Below are 12,077 nucleotides of genomic sequence, written 5' to 3' on the forward strand. Positions count from 1 at the left end.
TGACGTATTATTGACAGTTTACATAATCCAGATCTAAGTGTCATCTTGGTGGGTAATGTGACCCCTTACAAGCTCCAGAAGGGAATGTTATCTTTTAAGGAATTGGCTTCTTGATGCCGGGAGAACGCTGCTCTTTATGGCTGAGCAGGTATCCCTGCCGACGGGGGAGGTTTGGTCGATGCCTCGCAGATTAGATACACAATGCACAGTTGGTGGAGAGGAGGCCAAAGGGCAGAGAAGAATTTTCTAGGTTTAAATTTTTCTTGTTTTGCCATAAAATATGAATTTTATTTCATATATGTATTATGTACACACAGACATATAAACAGACATAACTAGAGATCTCATGGCTTCATTTTAAACTTTGTCATGAATCAGGTTATTACAGTACGAACTTACTAGTTTATAAATAACAGTTGGAACAAGTTAAATTTATTTGCTTAGATGACTAAGACTTTTTACTATTTAAGTAAAAATAAGTAAGTAAAAAGTCTTTATGGAAACAACTTAAGATTTGTATTTGTCCTTGGTAAATCTTTAAGGAGGCTGTGAATTAGATTTGGAGTGAGGGAGCCTTTCCAACTTTTTGAGATTTAAAGGGGCTCTTTTCCCCTTTTTTTCTTTCAGTTTCAAGTTCTATCTGATTGAGCTCATTGGGCTCACTCTCAGGTCGTGGTGGATTGTATTTACACTTCTATTTGTAGAAATTTGCCAGACAAAGAAGGTTGCTTCTATTTTCCCAAAGAACTGGTTTGCCACCTAAATGATATCAAAAGATTGGTTTGCCCAACTATATATATTTTTAATTTGTTTTCACTCATCCCTGAATATTAGCCCCCAGTTTTCACTTTATATTGTGTGGGCTCAGGTAACCCTACGTTTTCCATTAGTATGTTTAACTAATATTGCCTGAGGGGCAGAGGGCAGATTTATACGCCCTGTCTTGTAATACCAGGCAGGGAAAACATTCCCCAGTGAGCCATAATAATGTCTATCCCATAACACAACTAGGCAAATGAGATGTAGCCATCTTATATAAAGCCCATTCAAATACGCCAATTTTTATAAACTTTCATATCAATTCTATCAACACTTATATATTTAATTTGAGCTTCCATTAGGACCCCGTGAACAAGTCTTGGTCTTGCAAAGAGTCCCAGAGACTTTCCTTTGGATCCCCTGACCATTTTATCCATTTTTGTGTAACAGGCTTTGGGGTCCCCAGTGTGGGGTTGGGTCAAGAGACTCAGACCCTTTTTGTCAATCTTTCAACTTGATTAATTGGCCTGTTGCCCCATGCAATTGCTGATTAGGTATTTCAGTATGACTTCCAGCCTTTTGGGGGAAAGAAAATTGTCTAGGGTAAATAGAGGACTCCTGGACTTGTTTGGAGCCCTTTAATGTTGGGGAGACCAGTAGAGGGTCCCTTTGATCCATTCAATTTTTGGTAATGTGGTATCAAAACCTTTGTTTTAGTCTCATCAATGTCCATTTTATTTATTTCATTTCTTATTAACCATCTAAAGATTTCCATCCTGTTGGGATGGTTTCCTTTAAATTTTCACCTTACTGGGGAGAAGGCTTTTGACTTCCCTCAGCTTCTTCTAATTTCCTATTGTTCAACTTAATTAATATTAATTAACCTAATGTTTTTATTAGCATTTGCAAGATCCATTGAGAAGAAGCTCAGACCACAAATAAGGCTTCCCAAACAAGATTTTTTTTTTTTCCAGCTGCCAGGGCCACTGTGGCTGTGTAGTGGTGACAGAATAGGAGTGTTCAGAAGACTTGAGCATTACACAGCCAGTGTAGGACCTGTGTTCTAACAAGCATCCTTTCAGTCAAAAGTGAGAGTTCTCCTCCAGTATTCCTGGCAGGTTGATGAAATAGATATTTTACTCTCCTCAAATCCATAAAAAGGAAAAGTCAATCCCCAAGGTCTGGATGACAGAAAAGACCAGAAACTAATCAATGGCAGGTCTGAGGTTAGAGACAGATGGTCATGCTTTTAAATGGAATTCCTTCTCAATCACCCACTCCTTGCTTCCAATGTTCCTCATCTGTCTTATGCTATTGGACAAAGCTGGGGGAGGGGTATGGTAGGAAGAGAAATAGCTTCAGATGAGGTCCCTACCAGTCAAATCTTTTCTAGGTTTTAATATTTCTTTTGACACCATATACAAGTTGAACTATCTACTCTTGAAAAGATCTCCCATTTCCACCCCCTGATTATTTCAGAGTTGGCAAATTAAAGTCAATGTATTTTTGAAGGTAGAGGGCATTCATAGACATCACTAAATCCAACCCATCTTACATATTAAGACATTGTTGCCCAGAGACTGAGCACCTTCCTACAGTTATACTTGGTCAAAAGTACAAGACAGATTTTGCTCCCTTTGCAAAAGCTAACTGTGCAACCCATCCCTCACCCAGTCCTTAGTCTCTTCACATAAAGTGAATGATGCAAATTGTAATCGGCAACCTTGACAATGAGCTGATTCTGAGATACTAGCAACATCTGAAGTTATTCATTGCATAGGAGAAGCACAAAAATGAGCAGTTATTGCCATTTTTGTAATTGATCACTGCAATTCTAGCCAAAGTAGGACTAGAACGAAGTGGGTTGGAGACCCCAGGGAATGAAGCTTTTACATCTTCTCCTTCAGAGGTCAAATCAGTAAACAAGCAGAACCTGGTATTTTTGGAGAGCTAGATGTTATATTACTAAAATGGTACAAAGAGACTCATTTCCATAAATTAAATAGCTAAGGATAAACATGTGAATAAAGGGAATAAGATTATACATATTCTTGAAAGCAGAGACTAAAACATTAACTTGTAAGATTTTGCTCTTAATCCAAGTACAAGCACTCCGATTCTTGCTTTGGCAGCTTTCCAAACTTTTTTCCCCAAATTTATATTTCAGGGCTACTCAGAGGAATTTTCAAAGATGATTCTTTACCCTCTGCCTTCTTTTACCCTCTTATCTTCACTCCACCTGCAAGGATGGGGAGAGGGCTTGAGGGTGGTTTATGATTAAGATGATTTTATAATGTAAAAGAAAACCTTCACCATCCCTTTTCTTTGTTTTTATTTTCAAGTGGCCCACCTTGAAACCGGCTTCAAATATAAACTTAATTAAAGTGAAGCATAATGTAAGAACCGCCTTTTCTTACTACAGCAGTTTTTACCATAATATTTTTTATGCTAAAAAAAATTAAGGAGACAAATTTTTTAAAAAGCAACAAAGAACCCTTATAGATTTTCATCACCTGATGATAATCACTGTGAACATTACCCAGTGGTTGAGGTGTGTGTGTGTGTGTGTGTGTGTGTCTGTGTGTTTGTGTGTTTGTGTGTTTTCAGATATCCTTATCAGTGATGGTGCCTATAAGCTCTTAGCTTCTCAGTCCTGCCCCAGCCTATTCCTGATCCCCGGGGGCGGGGGCGGGGAGGGGGGAGGTGTGGCAATACTGGTAAGATAACAGTAGACATGGCTTCCACCAGCTGGCAGGGTCTGGAACTCACTACTGTGGTTCTGTGGTGGCCCACATGAGCCTTGGCTCCATGGGTCACTGGGGCTACAGCCTTCCCTGCCCACAGTAAGTTTGTGCAATCCACAGGACCCAGTGGCTGGGCTGCCTCAGTTTCCTGATTCTGATTTGTGTGTGATTTTGTTTCCCATCCAAGACATAGAACCCCATCCCACTCAGATTCCTCAGCTGGGACCTCATACTCAGCCTAGCTCTGACAGGGGCCTCCCTTTTCTGGGCCACAGACTCCATGGGCTGCTGTGCCCATCTGCCATGTCACTTCCTGGAGATTTCAACTGCAACGACCCACCTACCAGATTAGATATCCCCTGGGTGCTGAAATTGCCACACATCTTTGACACTGGATTTGGGTCACTTTCAACAGCAATCAACCCTAGGACGCTTTGCCCTAACTGTGGGGCACTCTGGTCCTGGTTCCCCATCAGCCCACAGCAAACCCCTCAGCATCTGGCTCACTGCATATTATTTATTTCCTGTCAAATACTTAAAGCTGGCTACCCTTAACTAAGCAGGGGGTTATTTAACCTACAGTAGGATATCAATGACAACATTTTAACTAATTGCTTAGCAGTGTTGTTGCAAAGCAATGAAAGCTTATGCCCACGTGCCCCTCCTGTTGGTTCAGTACCACCTGACACAAATGAGCTCTCACTGCAGCCTTTTCCTCCTTGTCAGCAGGAAGAGCAGAAAGGGAAAAGAATAGAGAAATAACCAAAGGAGATTTATTCGCATCTTTTCCTCCTTTCCGGCTGGAGAGGCAAGATGAGCGGTACCCTTTCATCCAATAACATAAAGACATCTGCTTTCCTTCCATGAGTTTTCACGTGGATCTAAGCAAGTGTGCTGGGCTGCTTCTGGTTGCATCCATCTATCAGATGACAACCCTCTGTGATCAACAGAGTGGCAGGTCCACGGTGCTGTTTTGCTCAAAGTGATGCATATGGGGGATTATTTTAAAAGCAAAAAGACACGCTTGCCTAATAGACAACCTTGGACAAACTCAAGTGCCAGGCTTGCCTTTCCTGAAAGGGGAAACCTCAGGAAGGTGTCTTGCGGCTTGCTGAGCCATTATCCCTCACGTCATGTTTTTCCTCAAAGAGAAATAACGCTGTTTCTGAGACTGTTTAGTTCATGAACATGTTGTATTGAGGGGCAGTGAGGAGTTGCAAAGCTGTCTCCATCCCAGCTGTCAGCTCCCTGCTGGGAGGAAGCTGATGCCAAAACACCTCTCCTGGGCCAGGATGAAGACTTGGGTCCCAAGTGGGAGAAGAAACTGGGCCCTAACTATCTTGGGTTTGCTTCTATAGGTAGTAATTATGGTGGAGGAATAATTCAGAAGACATGATGGTTCAAAGAGAGATTTTAGTCACTGTCAGAACTAAGTATTCGTTCAAAGCACATGTGCCCATTTTCTGGATCATCAAGTATTTATCTGTACATAGTCCAGACCCTAGATGTAAAAAGAGTAGGTAGCTATGTATCTGTATGAATTGAAAATTATTATCCATTGCTGTCTTTCCAGAAGCTTGCAACAGTGTGGCAGGGGGCAGGGAGGGTTGGTGTTAAATTAAATCAGGGGCTGCAAACTCAGCCCCTCCAGGGCCAGGAAGGGAGTTGATGAGCACAGTGGGGATGCTGGTCACCGGGAGGGCACGCCCCTTGTCTGCTCACCTGCCAGGCCAGCTGCTGCTCAGCCCCAGCCTAGCAAGGCCATGTGGGTGTGCCAGCCCCGTGTAGACAGACACGGGGGCTTTGCAAGGGAAGACGGAAATCTGGATATTTATGAGAATTCTCCAGATTTTTAAATGTTGGCAATTGACTTAAAGGATTTTCAAACCCCCAGCAACACTACACATGTGCAGGCCAGATGCTACCCTCAGACTTCTAGCCTGTGAGCTGCATTCTAGAGCACAGGAGAGAGGAGGGCATACAGCAGGCTGGGTGCAGCCCTGCGGAGGTGACCTGCACACCCAGAGCTCGCCATCCACGAGGTGGGGAGACACAGGGGAGCAATGACGCACATTGATTAGGTCAAAATGGTCAAGATGGGCACAGCCCTTTACATTTTATACACACAGACACAAATTTAATATTTTAAATTTTACTATATACTTACATGTACAGATATATAAGCTCTTTGTATCAATGTAGATATACATACGCATTCATTGAAATGGTCTTTGATTCATTATTTATCCCTGCATACAATATCACTCACTTTATCTTGCACATAGAAAGGAGCCATTAAATATTTGTTGAAAATATACTTATTTGGCACTGAAATACTCCAGGAACTCGTCTAGGACCTTGAGATAAGTTAGTGAACAAAGCCGGCAAAGACTCTAGTCTTCAAACACGTAGAGTTCCAAAGTGGGTGGTCACATAGTCAATAATGAACATAGTAAGTAAATAGAATTTCATGGTTCAAAGTAGGAAGTTCTGCAAAAGAACTCCTCCAGGAATGTCCTTTGGAGACAGAGGTAGACAGCCCCTTTGCTCAATGTCATTTTCTAAAATTAGATGTCACAACCCCCCCAGTGATGTCAAGGAACAGCACACACTGGAGAGAGGTTTCCACCAAGAGGAGTGAGGGAAGGGTGTAGGAAGATCTTCACAGATCCATGTTTACATCATAACTCAGCGACGGCTCACCCCCCTCCCCCGGCACTCTGCTCCAAGGTGTCCTGCGGCCTTGGCTCTTCTTTGTGAGGTGGAAGCAAGTGCTGGACTGGAGGCCTTCAGGGATTCAGTTAAAATTCATTCCCCATGAAATAATCAAAAACTCATTTTTTAAATTTATTAAGGCACCAGTACATTTTATTACTTTGCTCTACTTTACTTCTCAGCACCCCCAGTGAAAGTTCTATTATGGTTGGTCTCCTTCAGTGACCCAACTCCTTCCACAATCCAAATTTCTTAAAAACGCAAACCCTGATATTTATCATTATCTACATCTCTCAATAAGAAATAATCGGCTTTAATTCCGTAGACTTTTGAAGACACACTGAGTTAGGAAGTGGTCAGGAAGGTGGTTGTAATGAGAGCTGTGCAGCTCAGATCTGGGTCTTTAAAGGATGCCGTGGGGAGGCCACCAGGGTCTGTTCCCATTTAGGACTCCTCCTTGGTGGGTATGGCTCAGTGGTAGAGTGCATGCCTGGTATCCATGAGCTCCTGGGTTCAGTCCCCAGTTGAATTAATTAATCAAACAAACAAACCTAATTACCCCCATACCAAAAAAAAAAAAAGTGTTAAAAAAGAAGTCATTTAGGACTCTTCTAGAAAGGCCAAGTATGAAAATGGATCAAGGAAACTTACCAGCCCTTGGCGACAACTCTGATTCCTAATTTCTTCCTCAAACTGTGTGGAGGTCATTGCCTTCTTGATCTGAAGAAAAAAAATTAAAAGCCTCTTTTACAGAAATGAATTCAGACGAAGCACTCAAGGCAGACATAAAAGGAACCTCCCAAATCTTTGGGGGCATTAATTATAGATAAAGAGCAAGTAATGAATAGCACAAACCAACTACAATTAGACAGAGGAACAGGGAGTTGTCCCACATGGCAGGTCCCAAGTCCTGGAGAGGATGCACTCGTCTCTGAGGGCACTTGCTTCCAGCTGGTCTGAACTCACGGGAATCAGAGAGGCCAACTAAGTAGGTGAGGATTTCAGTGCTTTTCAACCAGAGTGGTTCAGCCATTTCATTAAAATTCTTATTCAAGTCTTCAGCCATTCTTTTTGTATAGAACCCTTAGACATTTTATGCCTAACTCTTACCCTTAAAAACCCCTAAGAGCCAAAAGCGTATTATAGCTTCTGAGGTCTCGTACATAAATCACTAATATTTTTCTTCTATCTAAACTTAAATCTTTATTCAAAGAAACTACATCACCCCTCCCTCCCAAGTATTTTCTGATTTGCCACAAATGTTCTGAATCGACTTTAGGTGCACTGATGCATGATTGCTTTGCTTGCCTTTCGTGAGGAATAACAACAAAAAAAAAGAACTGGTCACATCTGCTAGGTCTATTCTTGTGGCAAAACATTAGCCTCATTAGGCCAGGGGAGATTGATGAGGAAAGCTGTTTTGTCTGGTGTTCAAGAATATTTGACATTCAAAGAAGGAAGCCCTGTACACCAAAAGGCAATTGTCCTGACGTCAACATTTACCAGAAATGTCAACAGACAAAAATGGGGGAGTAAGTTTTATTGACTTTCGGTATTATATGTACACCTGCCAAAAGTGTAGGTCACAAACCACAGTCAGTGTTTCCACTTTGTCTCTTAATTCTCATCTCGAAATCCCTCACATTATCCCATTTGCAAAGTTGTGTCCTTTACAATCCTGTAAAGGATACCTTTTTTTTTTTTACATTTTTTTCCTTTTTTTTTTTTTTTGGTGGCATGTACAAAAGAATAAAGCCTGTCATCACAGGTAATCTTCTGATGTTTCTGAAATCAGATATTTGAGAAAGAAAAAACAGGCCTGTTATTTCACTCTAAAAAAATTGACATGATTTAAAATGACTGATTATGAAGCTAAAAGATTCATCTCTTCATGTTCATTGCTCAGCCAGCCATTTGCTTAATTGTGTTTGATTAACCAAGCTGAAAGTGTTTTTTTCTTTTCTGTAGCTTTATTGTTGGGACTGACTTCCAGTTACTAAACAACATCATGGGTAAGAGAGTATCTTCATGACTACAACCTAGGCAAAGAGTTATTAATCAGAAAAAAAAACTATAAAAGAAAAAAATCAATAAATTGGAGTATATTAAAATAAAGGAAAGGTTGACAAAAGGGTACAAACTTTCAGTTATAAAAAGGATAAGTTCTGAGGATCTAATGTAGACCATGGTGACTGTAGTTGATAACACTGTGTTGTATAATTGAAATTCACTGAGAGTAGAATTTAAATGTTCTTTAAAAAAAAAAAAAAGAGGGGTAAGTATGTGCGGTGATGGTGATGGATGTGTTAACTCCACAGAGGATTGCCGGGTGGGGATCATTTTGCAGTGTGCTGTCCTTTCTCAGTATTCACAAGGGATTGGTTTCAAGACCCAGGATGGATACCAAAGTCCAGGGATGTTCAAATCCCATAGTCAGCCCTCTGTATCCACAGGTTCTGCATCTGAAGATGCAACTAAACGTGGATGGTAAACATAGCACATGATCCTCTATTCGTTGAACCTGTGGATGCCGAACATGTGGATACAGAGGGCCAGCTCTGTACCAAAAAAGAATTTGTGTTCATCAGAAGGCACAATGGGAGAGTGAATAGGAAAATTCAACTGTGAGTGGAAGAAGATATTAGCAGTTTGTGAAGAATTTCTACAAATATTCACCAAAAAAGACAACCCAGTAGAAGAATGGGTAAAAACTTGAACAGATATTGCAAAAACAGACTATCCAAATGGGGAATTAATAAATGAACAGGTGTTCAATCTCCCTAACCATTCAGGGAAATGCAAAATAAAACTGATGAGATGTGACTAGACATAAACCGGAATGACCAAAATCACCCAGGAGAATAGCAAGTGTTGGTGAAAAGGTAGCATCCTAGGAACTCATACATCCTATTGATGGAAATGTTAACTGCTTCGAAAACTGGCAGGATCTGTTAATCTGGAACATAAGCATGCTTTACCATCAACAGGAATGTGTGCATATGTTCACCAAAGACAGGACCAGAAAGTTCATCGACCTATCAACCCCACTTCTAGGTATATACCCAAGAGAAATTAAAACATAAGTCCACACAAAAACTTACACATGAGCATTCAAAGCAGCAATACTCATCATAGCCAAAAGACAGAAACAACTCTACTGTCCAAAAACTGATCAATAGATTAAAAATGGCATAATCACACAATAGAATGTTGTTCAGTGATACAAAGAACTCAATTCGTGCTATTCTCTCTCTCATCTGGTAAGCAAAGAAATGAACTACAGTACACACTACAATGTGGATAAACTTTGAAAACATTACACTAAGTGAAAGAGGCCAGTCAAAAAGGATCACATATTATAGGATTCCATTTATATGGAATGTCCAAACTAGGTGACTCTGTGTAGGCAGAAAGTAGATCTGTGGTTGTGAAGGGCTGAGAAGGGACCTGGGGGTGATGGCAAAGTGGTACTGGATTTCTTTCCAGGGTGATGAAAATGTTCTAAAATTGATTGTGGTGGGGAGAGTATAGTGCAGTGGTAGAGTGCTGGCCTAGCAAGTATAAGGTTCTGGGTTCAATTCCCAGTACCTCTGTTAAGAATAAATAAATATCTTGGCTATTGTAAATAATGCTGCTATGAACATTGGGGTGCAGGTGTCATCCTGAAGTAGGGTTCCTTCTGGATATATGCCCAGAAACAGCCAGATGACTGGGTAAGAAGATATGGTATATTTATATGATGGAATACTACTCAGCCATAAAAACCAACAACATAATGCCATCTACAGCAACATGGATGCTCCTGGAGAATGTCATTCTAAGTGAAGTAAGCCAGAAAGAGAAAGAAAAATACCATATGAGATCGCTCGTATGTGGAATCTAAAAACAAACAAACAAACAAACAAAGCATAAATACAAAACAGAAACAGACTCATAGACATAGAATACAAACTTGTGGTTGCCAAGGGGGTGGTGGTGGTGGGAAGAGTTAGACTGGGATTTCAAAATTGTAGAATAGATAGACAAGATTATACTGTATAGCACAGGGAAATATATACAAGATCTTACGGTAGCTCACAGAGAAAAAAATGTGACAATGAATATATGTATGTTCATGTATAACTGAAAAATTGTGCTCTACACTGGAGTTTGACACAACATTGTAAAATGATTATAAATCAATAAAAAATGTTAAAAAAAAAAAAGAGTAAATAAATAAACCTAATTACCCCAAAAAACAAAAAGTAAAATAAAATTGTGGTGATAGTTGCACAAAGCTCCGTGAATATAATCAAATCCATTGAAGTGATGCTTTAAATGAGTGCATTGTGTGAGTGCAGTGAGTTATATCTCAATAAAGCTGTTACCTAAAAAAAAAAAAAATCTAAAATAAATGAATAAATAAACCAAGAAAGGCAAATAACTCTCTTTAAAAAAAAGTTCATCAAAGCCCTGCTGATAATAGCTCCTAGCTGGAAATGAGTCAAATGCCCAGCAGTAATAGAATGAACAAACAAACGGTGGTATATTCACACAACAAAATACTACTCAGTCATGAGAATAATCACTCTGTGACTGTGTATAACAGTGGGATGACTCTCGTAAACAGAATATTGAGTGAAACGGGCCAGGCACATAAGAGTACATTCTGTGTTATTCCTGATACATAAAGTATAAAAATTGGCAAAACTGATGTAAACTGTTAGAAGTGGTTACTCTTGGGTATGAGGGAGGAGGCACATGAGAGGGCTTCTGAGTGCTGGTAATATTCTGATTTTTGATCTGGGTGTCGCTCACAAGAGGTGTTCATTTGGTAGGTGAAACTATTAAGTTATATACTTATAATTAGAGTGCTCTTCTGCGTTTTCACTCCTCTTCACAAAAGGGAATAAAGACCTAAGAAAATTAGACATGGTTAACTTGCATTTTCATGAAAGCACTTCAGTGTACAGAGAACACTGCATGTTATAATTGATGAAATTTTCATTTTAATTGATCTCTTGGTAATTGAGAAAGCATATTCTCTGAAGCACGTTTGCTACCACAAAGAGCCACAAATACCAAAGATTTACGACAGTACGTTTTGTACAGTACAGTATGTTTTTCTTGAAGAGGCACAATGATTTGTTTCACTAAACTAAACGCATAATATATACTAAGGTAGTTTTTTGTGCTGATAATTATAATGTTTTATATTATAATTAATAATATAATGCTTGATGCTTTATGTTTAGTAAAATACTTTCTGCTTTCACACACAGTATCTCTCCCTGAGCCAAGTCTGTTAAATAGAACAAGTATTTTTGTTATTTTTCCCATTTTATGGATAAGGTAAATGAAGCTCAGAGAGGCTGGATGTGTCCATGATCACAAGATACAGCAACTTAACCTTGCCTGGATTCAACCTTGACGGAGGATTAATGAGCGCATGTTTGTGAAATCGGGATGCCTTGTAATTGATTTGTACTCCTGCTCTCAGCAAGTCATCTTATTTTAATTTTTTCCTACACTGGTAATACTCTGCCTGGAATGGAATGATCCCCCTCGTGATTCTCTTTCCTTCCTCTTCATTTACCAAAAGCGGAAGTGCTTCTTAGTGCTGCGTAGCATAAAAGATCTATTGGAAATTGTTTTCTTTTTAAAACGCTTTCGTGATTGGTGTCAATGTTTTCTTTTTCAGCTGGAAAAGCCTACCTGAAACTCCTCAGTGTGTTTAAAACAAGTCCAGGTATGGTTGCTTGTCTGTGCTCCCAGTAGTTAAAACGACGGATGCTGCAAGGCCTGGATCACCTCTGGCTCGGTGCTTGGTGCCTTTGTCTGGCAAGCCAGAGACATCAGAAAGGGCCATGTGATGGGGTG

This window comes from Camelus ferus, chromosome 8 (genome assembly GCF_009834535.1).
Source record: "Camelus ferus isolate YT-003-E chromosome 8, BCGSAC_Cfer_1.0, whole genome shotgun sequence".
Taxonomy (NCBI): domain Eukaryota; kingdom Metazoa; phylum Chordata; class Mammalia; order Artiodactyla; family Camelidae; genus Camelus; species Camelus ferus.